Source organism: Pseudorca crassidens, chromosome 18 (assembly GCF_039906515.1).
Source record: "Pseudorca crassidens isolate mPseCra1 chromosome 18, mPseCra1.hap1, whole genome shotgun sequence".
Classification (NCBI taxonomy): Eukaryota; Metazoa; Chordata; class Mammalia; order Artiodactyla; family Delphinidae; genus Pseudorca; species Pseudorca crassidens.
This window is the reverse complement of record NC_090313.1, coordinates 6254017-6269049: the sequence shown is the minus strand read 5'-3', so window position 1 is coordinate 6269049 and position 15033 is coordinate 6254017. Positions and strand designations below refer to the sequence as shown.

The 15033-nt window shown below is 44.7% G+C and overlaps 1 protein-coding gene across 2 annotated transcripts in view; it reads right to left on the bottom strand.

Moving 5' to 3' along the window:
• EFNB2 (ephrin B2) overlaps positions 1–15033 on the bottom strand; it is a 46183-nt gene that overhangs the window by 23372 nt on the left and 7778 nt on the right. The window lies entirely within an intron of this gene.

The window sequence follows — 15033 nt, the reverse complement described above, 5'->3', positions numbered from 1 at the left end:
CCATTTGCTGTTGATGCTAATTAACAGACAAGTTTCATCAAGAATGTTTCAAATTACTTATCATAATTAGTCAGTCACTGATCAAATAATGGGTTTTTTTTATTACCCCAAACAAAAGAAACATCTTACAAACCCATAAAAAAACAACCAGAAATAATTAGCTGGAGTATTGATTCAGCTGCAAGATGAAAAGTCCTCGACTGGGGAAGACAGCAACTACTGTCCCTGTCCTTGCCCCACAAACCTTTTTTCCCCCCTCCCTTGAGATGTATTTGCTCCAGTTAATTCTTAGAAGCAAATCTTTAGAACCCAAACCACTGACACACTATATCCCCTTGGTGCTCACAGACCACAGCGCCCTCCTCCCCTTTCTCTTTTCTCCCAGCCATGCTGCGGAAAGATCTTTCCTAATGGGGAGTTTCTCGGAGAAACTGAAACAAGAGCTTCGTAACGAACATCCTTCGACAAGTGCTAACACTAAAAACACACTTAGAAATCCCCTCTTGTTCCTTCCGAAGGAGCCAAGCCTGCAGGCTCATTAAAATATTGAAGCCGGAGAACAAAGCATCACGTCTGAGTCCTTCCAATCCAACCTCTTATTGAACCAGGGAGGCCCACCAGCCATGACGATGAATGGGTCATAATTCAGAGAGAGAGGAGAGAGAGGGAGGGAGGGAGGGAGGGAGGGAGGGAGGGAGAGAGACAGACAGACAGACAGACATGGTGAGAGAGAGAGACAGACACGGTGAGCGAGAGACAGACAGACAGACAGACACGGGGTGGGGGGGGGGAGAGAGAGAGAGACAGACTCGGTGAGAGAGAGACAGACAGACAGACATGGTGAGAGAGAGAGACAGACACGGTGAGAGAGAGACAGACGGACAGACACGGGGGGGGGGAGAGAGAGAGAGAGGGAGAGACAGACTCGGTGAGAGAGAGACAGACACGGGGGTGGGGGGGGAGAGACAGAGAGAGAGAGAGAGAGAGAGAGAGAGAGGGAGGGAGGGAGAGAGAGAAAACCAGGATGATGGGCATCGCCAATTTCAAATTGATACTGAGGGAACAGATGATGATGAATGTTAATGAACAGTATTAATTTTTCTGAAAAGTGCATGAGGTTGATTATGAAGCATCATAGAACATAACAGAAATTACATTACAGATTTATATTAAAAACCAATACTCTTTATGGCAGGGAAAAAAAATACATGTTGAACACAGTGGCTTGTCACTCTTCCTTGGGAATGTGTTCTTTTACAATCCCAAAGGGAGGGCAGCCCCCTTTCTTTCTTATTTTTTTTTAAACTGAGCTTGCTAAAGCAAGGATATATGACATATATTAAAAAAAAAAAAGTTGAAAAAGTGAATGAGAATCACCTAACAAAATCTTTCTGTGAAGTAGAACTCAAAATGACTATTTTTTATAATAATGACAAATTTCAGACCATCATGTGTGCACCCTTATAGGATTCTCTAGAACTGTTGACAAATGTAGATCACCACTTAGTAAGAGCCTCTCTGTGAACTTCTTGGCCATTTCTGCAGTTTTCTGGGGAGGCGCATGGGAAATTCAACTCCAGGGGACTGAAGGCCTCCAGGGTCTTCTCCCTGCCCCCCCGAAGGCCAGTGGTCTCCATCATCTTTGTGGTTGAAACACAGCTCTGGTTTCTGATGAACAGACTGAAGGACTGAATCTGAATGTCTGAGGCTTAAGTCTTTGCCCCACGCCCCCGTGCCTCAGTGATTCTGCTGGGCTTGGGAAGCAGGGGCAAAGTGCCTGGCAGTCGACGTAAGTTAGATATGGTTACAAGGCTCACCTTCCTGACACATCCTTCTCCTCATGTTTTATTCCTCGACCTTCTTAGGAAATCTTCACTGCACCCGAGAACCAGAGGCCAGCTCCTGTCTGGGGTTTCCCACCCCCGTTCCAAACATCTTCTCTCCTAAACCGGCTTCTGTACCAGCCGACACAGAGCAAGCCCCACGTTAGCTGTAGTGAAAAGTATTCCTGAATCACAACAGAAGTCTGCAGCCTGGACACCGGTACCTGCCTCTTCTCAGCTCTGATCTCCACACTGAGCGAGTTTCACCCTGGACCACCTCCTCCGGGAGCCCATCCAGGCTTCAGACATCAGGATCCTGAGCAGCCAGATGGGTCCATCCTCTTGTCCATCAGTTCATTCCTTTAAGAGAATGCGTCAGACCTGCCCTCACCCCCAAGCTGTGTATCATCTTTGCGCATCTTAGAATTCTCCCACATCTCGCCTACGTCTGAAGCTGGGCTCACCAAGCTCTTCCTTCATTCAAAATGCTCCCAAGATCCTGTCTCCTTCACGAAGATTATTTTTTCCTGCTTAACCAAAGACTCACTGTTGATTTCCTCCCTGCCCATGTGAGAACCTCATGACTGTCTCTTCACTCACCAAATCCAAGTTCTAGTTTTTGCTGGGGCTGATGGGGTCAAGTCAAGAACAGAGGACACATGGGCTGGTTTGGCTACAAGGATCTCTGCACTTCAGTCTGTATTTTCAGAAGGTACTAATCACTCAAAAAGCTTTAACCGTCAGTGACAGAGGAGCAATGTATGCGGAGGGGTCAACCCATGGGATGGCTTTTCAAAATAAAAGAGAAAGAGAGGAATCTCAATTTCAATAAGCGTATTTGATACACTCATAAAAAGTGAATCCCGATAAAACCCACTATTCCTAATGCTTTGAAAAGCATTAGCTCACTTTTCAGAAGACACTGTGGCAAAAAGTTAGGCAAGGATTTGCTCCTTCACCGTGAAAAATGGTTTCAAGAGAACAAACGTATGGACACCAAGGGGGGAAAGCGGGGGCAGCAGGGGTGGGATGAATTGGGAGATTGGGGTTGACATATATACACTGATAGCTGTAAAATAGATAACTAAAAACAAAAATTTTTTTTTGCTTCCTTATTTAAATCCATATAAAAGAACCCAATATTGGAGTGCTTTAGAGGTTTACTTTTTAAGCATATATAGGTATACAGATATACAAGCTGGTTAGCACACCAGTCTCTTTAATTGCTGACTTTATGGTTTCTCAGTAGACAAAGGCTGTGGTTGAGGTGAGAGCCCAAATGGTAAGTTTCTTACGTTATCACTAAGTACATCAAGCCCAGCAGTCTCTTTGCTCCCCTGGGGCCTTCACAGTTTTTTTTTAAATTGAGATAGAGCTGATTTACAACACTATATTAGTTTTAGGTGTACAACATAATGATTCAAAAATTTTAAGGTTCTCCATTTAAATAATATTAATAATTATTATATATAATAATCAATGATATTATATATAATATAATAATATTAATATCAATTGTTATATAATTAATTATACATATAATTGATTGTATTATATATAATAGTTATTATAAAATATTGGCTATATGCCCTGTGCTGCACAATATATCCTTGCAGCTTATTTTATACATAATAGTTTGTACCTCTTAATCCCCTGCCCTGATTTGCCCCTCCCCCCTCCCTCCCCCCACTGTAACCACTAGTTTGTTCTCTATATCCGTGAGCCCATTTCTTTTTCGTTACATTCACGAGTTTGCTTTGTTTTTTAGATTCCACATATAAGTGATCACACACAGCATTTGCCTCTGTCTGACTTATTTCACTAAGCATGATACCCTCCAGGTCCATCCATGTGCTTCACAACATGGGAGCAAACAGAGTAACGTGAGTGTAACAACTAAGGCACCTCCACACCAGATGCTCTGAGTGACAGAAAACTAGGATCTGGATCGCCAGGACTTTACAATCCAGCTTCCTGAGGGCAGGCAGGTCCCACGTGTGGCTGACTCAATACTGAATGCCCAAGGTCTGACATCTGGTAGATGCTTAAAATATGAAAGAACAAATGGCAGCTAAGATACACACAATAAATTTAAGTCAAATTTAGTGCCACGAACTATCGATATTTGCAGATCACAGGCACAGAAGATAGGATGAGCTAGGATGAGCTCGAGTTGGGATGGGAGTTGCTGAGAGCACAGCAGGATCACTTCCGGTATGATGGTGCTTCTGGACGGCAAGCAGCACTGTGGATGGAGTTTTGGACCCGTTCTCTCAGGATTTATGAATATTGGCAGTTTTCTGGAATCCCTTCCTAGTTGAAATGCAAGGCAATTCACCACCTCCAGAAGCACTAATAACAGAAGCACTGCTGCTTTTGAGCACGTATTCTTCGCTAAGCACTGATCAAAGCACCTTCCACCACTGTCTTCATTCAGTCCCTGTACACGTGCTTGACACGCAAACCAGATGAAGACACGCCAGGCCAAAGGTGAGATGCGACGGGAAAAGCCCCTTTGCCTGCACACTTCTCAGCTCTCGCTGCATCACGTTAAAGCATAAATCTGGTTTGGGGAAATGCAGCTTTTTCTAAATTGAGCTTTTCATAGACAAGCCATGAAGTTAAGGGAAATTAAGAGAAAGTCCATCCACATGCAGGCATCTGCCCAGGCTTCAGAGATCAGCATACTCAGCAGCTAGATGGATTCATCTTCTTGTCCATCACAAGGGCGGCCATCTGCTACCCCTGCCATGTCCTGGGAAGCCAAGGACCAAAGGGTGAGGAAGAAACTTACCACACATGGAACTTGTGTTTTAAATGTAATATTACAGATGGATCCAGATGATTCATGAGAATTGCAGAATGTACGTGGAAAGGAAACGGGGTGAATTTTTTAATAATATCATTTTCGAATGGAAAGCAATGCGTCCTATAGGTTATAATCAAGCCAGTAACCACAGAGTTCTATTTTTGAAGCCAGGTCACTTACATTTGGATTTTGTTACCTCAGGATTGCTCAGAGACTTTAACAAGTCGGACCACATAGCACATCTATGCCCTGAATATTTGGTAATAGTCAATAAGACTTGTCTTATTATTGACTTTGGAAATGTTTTCCTTTTTTTTTTTTTTAAAGAATAATTAGGGTGGTGACAACTAGCTAATTTTAAATTACTACACTGACTCTGCCTAGTGAATATGAAATGCAGATTTCTTTTTGTATGATGAGATTATGTCCATTTTTGTGGCCAAAGACACCTAGAGGAAAATCCCCATGTTTGTAACCCATACCACAGAGGTGAGGTTGTTTCTGTTAAACCACATCCAAAAAGAAAAAAAAAAAAAGTGGTCAGAAGTCTTCTTTAATAGTATCTGCTGGTTTTTAATTCAAAACAAAAAACAAAGGAGACTCACAGTGCCTCTTGTCTTATACAGGAGAGCGAACACAGGAGGCCAGATCCCTTTCTGGGCCACGTACTCAAAGTCTGAGCAAGCCACCCTGCTGTGCTCCTGGGACGGGGAAGCTGCATCTCCTCCCCATCAAGAGAGTCTGGGGTCAGGACTGCTTCCTGGGCATTGGTGCTGTGGTTTTGTGTCTCTCACTGGAGGGCTTCCCTGGGATGCCACAGCAGTGGGGTGTGCTGAGCAGAAATAGGCAACTCCTATGGTTTTTCCCAGTGAATCATTCCCAAGCAAGACAATAAGACGTGATGACTCTGAACTAAATCCAGAGACGGTATAACATGGAATAAAATGGAAACTCTGAGTAGGATTTCCAAAGTTTCCCTGCCCAAAATGAAGTGATTGTTTTTTTGTTTTTTTGGCCACACCATGTGGCAGGCAGGATCTTAGTTCCCCCACCAGGGATCGAACCTGCGCCCCCTGCAGTGGAAGCTCGGAGTCCTAACCACTGGACCGCCAGGGAAGTCCCTGAAATGAAATGATTTGATATTAGAATCTGTTTTTACCTTCCAATTACCTATCAACCTGAATCCAAGTTCTTAAAGGTTATTCACCAAACTAGATTCTAATACTTCCACAGGGAATCAATCTAATAACACACATTAGACTTTAATCTTTAATAATCTAAATTGGATCTCTAATAATCTCACTTAGACATTTATACTTCATAGTCATCATTGTAGGAACTTCTAAAATAATACAGCCATATGTGACACAACATTCTTTTTTTTAAAAATCTACTTTGTTGGAGTTGATTTACCATGTGTTCATTTCTGCTGTACAGCAAAGTGATCCAGTTATACATACATACACATTCTTTTTCAGATTCTTTTCCATTTTAGTTTATCACAGGATATTGACTAGAGTTCCCTGGCGACACAATATTCTTTAATGTTTTAACCCACTCTAGGAACACATGCTCGTTGAAAAAACTAGCATAATATGCATTTAAAGCCAAAACCTGCCACTTAAGAGTTCAGGGGTCACGACACACAACTGTCTCTGACTGATCATAACATCACATGTTCTGATCTCAAGTCTGGACCCTTCTGTCGACCAGCATCGCATGCCCAGGTGTCACAGGGTAAATCAGATGAGGGCAGTGGTTGCTTGATTGACTCCTGAACCTGGCCCGATGGAACAGCAAGATCCACGGGAGCAAGGAGCTGAGATGCTCGGGGCCCGCTGGGTAGTGGAGCCACAGCTGCTCTCCCCAGCCCCCCACGGATGCCCCGTTTTCCTTGCTTCTCTTTTTTCCCCTTCCCGCTGCTGCATCTGCAGCTGACCATAACACGTGCACCTCAGGACAAATGTGCAACGACTTCTTACACTTGTCTTCAAGGTTGCCAAAAATAAGTAGGTGACCCTAGAAGAACAGCCAAAGCACTATGGTCCCTTGATGCTGAAAGAGTCTGGGAAAGGAGATTTGAAGTACGAAGTCCTCGTTCTCCTGAGGGAAATACTGCGTGGAGGCATATAATTGAAGGATATGCCAAACTACCATATAAACAAGGGCAAATCAATATATTGTAGCCAAATGCAAAACTATCAAACTGGCACAGAAGGAAAGAGATCAGAATGAAAGGATGCAGACAGGAATGGCCACTTTCTCTGTCCAAACAAATGACCGGGTCACGCAAACCCCCTGCAGACAGCCATGAGCACAGTGCTGCTCATTTAAAGAGTGTCAGCTCAGACCCAGAGCCATTTCTGTGTACTGTCGTACACGTACAACTGTAATATCTATTTAAATACCTAATCTTTCTGCACACTTATGGCCGCTATCATCCGCCTGAGAAACAGGACCATCTTACTCACGTAACAGGACCAATGCGAATCCTGCCAATGTGCAAACTGGGGGGAAAGAGACCTACAGGTGATACTCTTCTCCCTCTGAAGCAAACTGCTAAGCAAAAGAAGACTCATTGTCTGAGTGAACAGACTTTACTTTTCCATGGAGAACTGATTTTTCCTTTCGTTTCAAAACTACATCATTAGAGTACATGATTATTTTAAGTAAATGGCTAAGTTCAGTTGAAAATATACACACATACACAGTAGGTGGTGTGTTCTTCTGCTCATTTTGCTGGCAATACAGACACAGATTTGGTCAAACACGGGGCCTTCATCTGCGGCTGCTTTGGGCTACTGGATGGTGGACTTGGGGTAATTTTTAGCTTTCTGTATTTTTCATAATTTTCTGCAATAAATGTCAAATGCTTTTGCGATCAGATTGGAACATTACGTTTCAATGTACAGTTTCAAGGAACAAACCATCATGTTCTTGAGCAATCTTTCCTCACTCTGGTTTAAAACAGAATATTCAAGGCCTGTAGACTTTTTTTAACTGTTTTGTGATGTATTTTCTGAGAATGCAACTAAATAAAATTATTCTTCTCTGAATTGTGGTCTATTTAACAAATCAATTCTTGAATCTACAAAAGCTGCAGTAACACACAACCAGTTTATTCAAATAGATGAAAAATATGGGGTACAGTTTATGCTTAATCACTCAACTGCACAGATCTGGGAGTTGGCTAACATTTCAGGGACCCTGAATCCCAGCTTTAGGAACAAGTTTATTACCCTAGCAGTTGGCACACCCCAAATCATACCACAGAATAGGTTTATTCTCAAACCGGAGTTCTGTATTGAGTACACTTCGAGTTTACCACATTTTGGAAAACATGCACTTTTCCCAGAAAATGCTTTTAGTTTTAATTAAATGTCAAAGGCTGCGGAGGAAGAGCAGTCAGTTTGTAAACCGGTTCGTCTGAAATTGTGAATGAGGACAAGCCACTGCTGCTTTGCTGTCACTGAGGCTCATCTTCCCAGGTCCTTCCTGACAAAAGATGCTCGCTGCTAGGGATGAGCCCAAAGCCTTGACCCCATAACCTCCCCATGCACTTGAGGCCTTCCAGCTCTATGTGGAGCTAACACAGCATTAACACAGAAGCCCGACATTCCTTTCAGAAATGCTCTGTACACTTGGGAACATAAATCCCCCAGAAAAAAAAAATGACTTAAATTCACGAGTATGTGAATTTGATGGCATATTTCGTCCACAGGCAGGATATCTGGGCTCGCCTCACTTCCGTTTTATGTTAGATTGCTGCTATGGCTTAATAAGATCAACTCCAAATGCCCCAAACAGAGGAGTTTGTCATAAATGAATAAAACTGGGGCCCAAGAAAGACTCAGGTAATATCGACCATAAGAAATACTGGGGGAAACAATTTTTCTGTTTTTGTGGATAGCACTTTACTGCCCCCTTTTGCACTTTCATATCAGAACAAGTTTCTGCCCAAACTTATTCTGAAACCAGAGAGATAGTGGGGTGTCGCTATAGGGTGTCAGGCTGATACAGAATTAGGTTACCAGACACCACGCTTGGAGGAACAAGTAATTACCTTAAAACTTCAAGTAAATGCACCACTATCTTCTCAGTGGCTTTAAAGCTCCAAGAAATAAGGTAGTAATTGGAGGCTTTAATTGGCATTTTCTGCTGTATGGGTGTTGGGACAATTGTCCGTTTTCACAGGTGCCCCTTCTTTCACACTTTTCTAAAAACAAATATCATCCGCAACATGAAACTGATGTATTCAAGGAAAAGAAGAGGTGCCTAAAAGCAGGCTCTACAATTTAGACCATTACCGGGTTCCAAATCTGAGAGCTGAGAGTGGGGGGCAGGGTGCATTTCAGACTTCACACCAAGGACAAGCAGCATCTTTTCAAGGCAAGGAAAGATGAGAAGCACTGAAATTCACAGGTGTGGTGAGCCTCTAGGTCCCTGAGCCGGTTTTGCAACTCTTCCCGGGGAGGTGGCCTCTTCATCTATGTAGACACTTGAAAGAACCGTAAAGTGCAGAATGAAGCAAAGTTTTATTTATAAAATTCTGATCTTCAGGGACAGTGCTCAGGGGCCCCACTCTTGGCCCAACGACCTCCACCTGCACTGGGCAGTCTGTGTGCGCTGTGCTGTATCCTTCTATTTCAACTTAATCCATTTCCCTCTGTCATTCTACAATTACCATACAAGTCAAAATAATATCAAATTTCACAGCCTAAGATGCTGCACAATGGAATGGAAGCTGACTCCTTGTGATGTTAATCTTGTTTGTTATTTGCGATATAATGCTCAAAACGCTGGGGGCTAAAGTAAATTTCATTTTCCAATGCTCAAAGATAAATAAGATGCTCACCGTTTAAATTTTCGTTCAGAAAAATAACACAAGTATGTATTTAATTTTTTATCCGTACCATAATTTCCACTGTAACAAAACCCTCCAATTCACAGAAGGATTGCCTGTAACGAGCTGACGCTGGAATAGATATCTTCATTCTAAGTCAGACTTTAAGCATGTGATGGGCAGAGATCATGGTTTTCTTTTCCCAGGTTCACGGAGACTAGTTAATCTCTGGCATGGAATTAAAAACAAAAATCAAGCGCCTAACTCAAAACAAAAACAAAAAAAAAACAAAAAAATCAAGGTCTTTATTTATGAAAGTGATCCAAACATCTCCTCCCTCAAAACTTTGCCAAAAAAAAAAATCATGCCATGAATGTCGTAGCTAGCTGAGGCAAAAGTCGGCGGTGGGCGGGGGGTGGGGGGGGGCGGTGCTGGAAAAGGAGGTCTGGGATGCCGAGATATGCAGTGGGAAAGCGGCTGGGGAGTGAATCCCGGAGGCCAACCTTTGTCATGCTGGCCTGACCATGCACCCCCATCATCCAAACGGGGATTTCATAACCCTCGGAGGCAAGAGACGGTGCAAGCTTCTTTCTCAAGTGTAATTTGTTTGCACCTGTACTGCCTTGTTCCAAACCATGCTCTTAGCAAGAGTCTACAAAGGAAGCTGGAACTCTCATTATTCATAGGTGAGGCCCCAGAAAGAAAACTGGCTTTCCTATAGAAAGAGCTGGTTCTCTGCTCTTTTAGACCTAAGTGTGGACATCCCTGTGCTTATCTACCTGAGTGGGAGCGCTGCAGGGAAGCAAAGCACGTGGACATCATACAGAAAGAAGCGGACTGGCATTTTAAGAACCTGAAGGGATGGACTTCAGATCTTAGCGTGGTATTACAATCGAGCGCTCAGGAGCATCTTTTCCATCAACCCTGCTCATCCCTTTCATTTCCATCAACACTTTTTTTTCCCTCTTAACTTCAAAGAATCTTGCCTATTTAGAGGGACCATTCACCCATGTTTTATGGGTGAATGACACCTCTCCTTTTGGTGGGGAAAACAGCCCTGAAAGAAAGTACACACCAAGGGGATGTGATGCTCGCTCTCCAGGCTGGAGTGTGACCCCAGGACTGAGCCTGTCGTGTTCCCCGCTGGACCTCGGGAATCCCACACGCCCGGGAACGGGTGTTTGTGTAATCATAAAAGGAGCACGTTCGTAAGTAAGGTTTAAAAAAGAGACAAGACTCTAGTTCTCTCTTGGTATAAGCAGAGATCCCCCTTGCCAGGCAAGCATAATCTACCAACACAATTTATACGGCTGTGCACTAGCCCTTCACAGCGACCTACACGGCCGCCTCCTGGACACTTCCTTCTTCATGGCTCCAGAGAGGGTCAGGGACGGGTCTGCTGTGGGTGGGTGACAGCAGCCGTTCCCCTGGGCCTCTCAAGTCAGGTCTGCGCTGCGAACGTCAAAAAGGAGGAAACCCCGGACTGGGAGACTGACTCCTACACAGATCGTCCCCAAACTGCATAAAGCAGGAAAAAAAAAAAATTGTGAATGGGGTCTTCCCTGGTGGCGCAGTGGTTGAGAGTCCACCTGCCGATGCAGGGGACACGGGTTTGTGCCCCGGTCCGGGAAGATCCCACATGCCGCGGAGCGGCTGGGTCCGTGAGCCATGGCCGCTGGGCCTGTGCGTCCGGAGCCTGTGCTCCGCAACGGGAGAGGCCACAACAGTGAGAGGCCCGCGTACTGGGCGGGGGGGGGGGGGGGGGGGGGGGGGGGGGGGGATGTGAATGGTGCACCACTGTAACTTTGGGGACAATACATTTCCTGCTCAGTCGCCACAAGCAGCCTGGAATGAGCTTGACCAAAAAACAAACACAACGTTAAACACCCTGAGTTATTCAGGCTGCTACTGAACTCAGGGACGGGAACTGGACCATGAAGACGTGAGAGGACGCCCGAGGCCCTGAGCTCTGAAAGGAAGGAGGACCTGGTGGTGTGAGACCCCTGAGGGCTGCAGGTGAGCAGACCCTAAGCCCTGGGGAGATGCAACCACAGGCTGCTCAGGAATCAAGAGCGCCCCAGGCCCACCAATCCTCTGGCCCTGCTTCCCGAAACAAGCTGCTCCGAACTCGCAGAACATCAAAAGCCAGATGGGCTACACTGAGTGAATCCACAGGCAGGGAGCCAGAAGCCCAGTTTGCTGTAGAAATAGGCCTGGACTTGATTTGAGTCTTCTCAGCTCTGACAAGCTGGAAGCTGGCACAGATCCCCAAATCCAAAATAAAATGGCATTTAATTGTGACTGGACTCTAAAAAAGATGTCATGCTATCTCCTTAGCTTGACACACGCGTGGCATCGAACCTCATGGAACTCTCCTCTGAAACCTGACCTTGTCTTCTCCCAGCAAAGAAACAATAGGATGTTTCCATTTTATAAAGGAAAACGTTAAGAGTCAAAGGAATAGCATGCAATAAATGCATTAATACGATAGACTTTCATAACTATCTAGTTTCCACCGGGTAGAACCTCGTTATCAAAGATTCAAAGGATCCATTTAGAATCGCATGCCCATCATAGGAAAGATTATAAATCAAGGTGGACAAGGGAAGAATTATACGCAAAACCTTCTTTTAATCCACCTCATATGGATTGCTTTGAGCAAACATATGCTTCATTTAATTATGTGATTTCTAATCTCTCTATGCAACAGCCTAAGAAAGAGAACTGGAGAATTACGAGGAAAGATCCCGGAAACAGCATACTCAGGTTCAAATACAGATGGTACCCACTTATTAGTTATATGACTTTGGGCAAGATAATGAACCAGTCTCTGCCTTGGTTTCCCCATTGGGGATCATGAAAGTATCTCCCTCAGATGGTTATTATGAAGGTTTAATGAGTCAGTATTTGTGGAGCAGCTGGAACAGCCACTGGTCCCTAGTACGTGCTCTATACCACCATTGTTAAATGAAACAAACTGTGTCCACCGGGTGAGGAGGTTTCTTAATAAGAAACAGCATGTAACATTAATGCAAAAAGGCTACACTGCTCATGCCTATGGGTTGCCTTTGTGTATTCATTGAACAACCCAATCCCTTACTGTACCCTGCACATAAAGGGGATTCAGCCCAGGCCCTCCCCCATCCACGGTGGAGAAGCTGAATGAATTCAGGGTTACAAACGTTACAACAAAGCGTCAGGGTAGGAAGCAGAGGAGAGAGCATCTAACTTGGCAGCTGAAGGGAAATAAAAAGGTGCCTCTTGCAGCAGAGAGGCCTGCAAGAATGAGTGGAAGTCTGGCAGCTAAGCAAGGTACCATATAACATCAGGGGCTTGAAAAGGTGCAGGCGCCATGGCATAATCTTTACTAGCATTTTACTTATTCTGCATTTGTATGTAGAAGGCAAACTGAGCCAGAGACAGGCACACAGTAGATGCTCAATTAACTTTCAACAGCAAGAGTTGACGTTTATTGGTTCCTTGTGCTAAGTCCAGAGCTAAGGTCTTTAAATCCTGACCACAGTTTTATTGCTTTTCTTCAGTCCTGTTAGATTACTGTCCCCATTTTAGAGACGGGACAAGTGAGAGACACGGAGGATTCTGCTCCCAAAGTTACACAGCTAAAAAAATGACAAACCTGGGAGTAGACTCATACAGCCAGATTCCACGGCAGTCCTCTTCACTAAACTAAAATAGCACTGGCCCGGCTCGCTTTGCTCAACTGAACTGCCTGACCTTTCCCATTATCAGCACAGGCCTTCTGAAAACCAAAAGGTACTGCTAATTCTCATGAGGATAAGGCGGCTGAAATCGCTGGGGCAGCTCTCCCACAGGGTCTATTTGTTCATTTGTGGGAATCTGTCTTTGAGCTCTGCTCAGACGTAGGAAATAATGTAGATTACAGAAGTACAGTGTAGATACTCGCCTCTCTTACCTGAAATGAGTTTCTTTGACTTGCTTACTGTGGTTTTTGTTTCGGAGCTCTCCCTGGACCGCTGTCTCTCCTGCCTCAGTTTCCCCTCCCCCGGGAGGAACTCCATCCCCTTCCTTCCTCTGTTCTCACGGCCACACTTGCCATGCACCACGGCACAGAACGTGTTTCTTGCACCAGGGAGTCCCCCTACTCCCTTAGGATTGAAGTCTCTTGAGGGTAGAGACTGCTCTTCACTGTATTCTCAGAGCTTCGTGTAACAGACCTCACAGTTCATAAATGCTTGTCCAACAAATCAACGAATTATCTACCGTCAACAATCAACCAAGCAAGAACGGAGGCCGAGAGTAGGGAGGCAAGGGCCACGGATTTCTTCAGGGATCCACAACAGCCTTTAAGAGGATGATCATCTAATCTTGGGCTGTTACCCAAAACAAGTTGTTACCCCAACGAATTCCATCCAGGGCAACAGTTCTCAAGGTGTGGTCTCAGAGCAGCATCAGCTGAGAGCCTGTTAGAAATGTGAATTTCAAGTCCCACCCAGACCTCAGGAATCTGGATCTCTGGGGGCGGGCGGCAAGCCTGTTTTAACAAGTGATTCTGATGCCCTAAAGTTCTAGAGCCGCGGGGCTGGAGGTAGATCTCCAGTAGCAGGTGATTTGTTAATGGGAGCGGCCAGAAACAGACATCTGGGCTGTGTCTGCTCTTCCGACTAATACTCACTGGATGTCAGTGCTCGCCGGCAGAGACTGATGACATGAAAGCATTCTGGTGCCTGCCTCTTAGGGATAGGCAGGGTGGCGAAGGGGATTAAGACTTGCATATGAATCATGACAGCGCCATGTACTATGTTCCTCCAGTGCCCTCGGTATTTAACTAAAGTGCTGTGGGATTACAGAGAAAAGATTTAAAGAAGTTATGTTTGATCTACACCATAAAGAGAGAGCAGTCATTTCAGGGAAATCGTGAACTTTAAGGACAGTCCATTCTCATGAAGATCCATTTTCCCATAGACAAAGGGGGATGCAGGGCTTAGGAGAGTCTGTTTTTATCTAAAATGTACCCCAAATATAGTTCTGGTAAGCTAAGTGAAAACTGGCATTTTCTAACTTCTTCTGCAGGTAGATGCATTCTGAGCGGGACTTGAACGTAACTGGCTCAGCCCCACTCACTCATCAGACAGTTCTCATTCAGGACAAACGTTTCAGACCACAGTGAGCCACCTTAACAGGGGGAAAAAGCAAGGACCGAGTTCAGAAGCATTTCAGCAGGTGGTGGTGTCACGCTGGACCTCGGGTTCCTCAGCTGGAACACGAGAGGCTGCAGAGAGGCTGGAAGGTGGCATTTCAGACACTGGCTCCGCAGGTCAGAGCTTCTGATGTGCACAGGGATATGTGGGTAGCACTCATCACTACTCTGGCGGGATACGGGAGTCATCAGTATGTGAAAAGCACAGAGTAACACCTCAGAGGCAAGAGAGGCTTAACCAACAAGTACTGGTAGAAGGATCCAAGGACTGTAATTAAAACTGGATGCAACCAAACGTGAATTGAGAAAATGAACTGGATTGTTTAAGAGTTTCATATAGAAAACATGAAGAAAATGAAGTTTTCAAAGCACAGTTCAT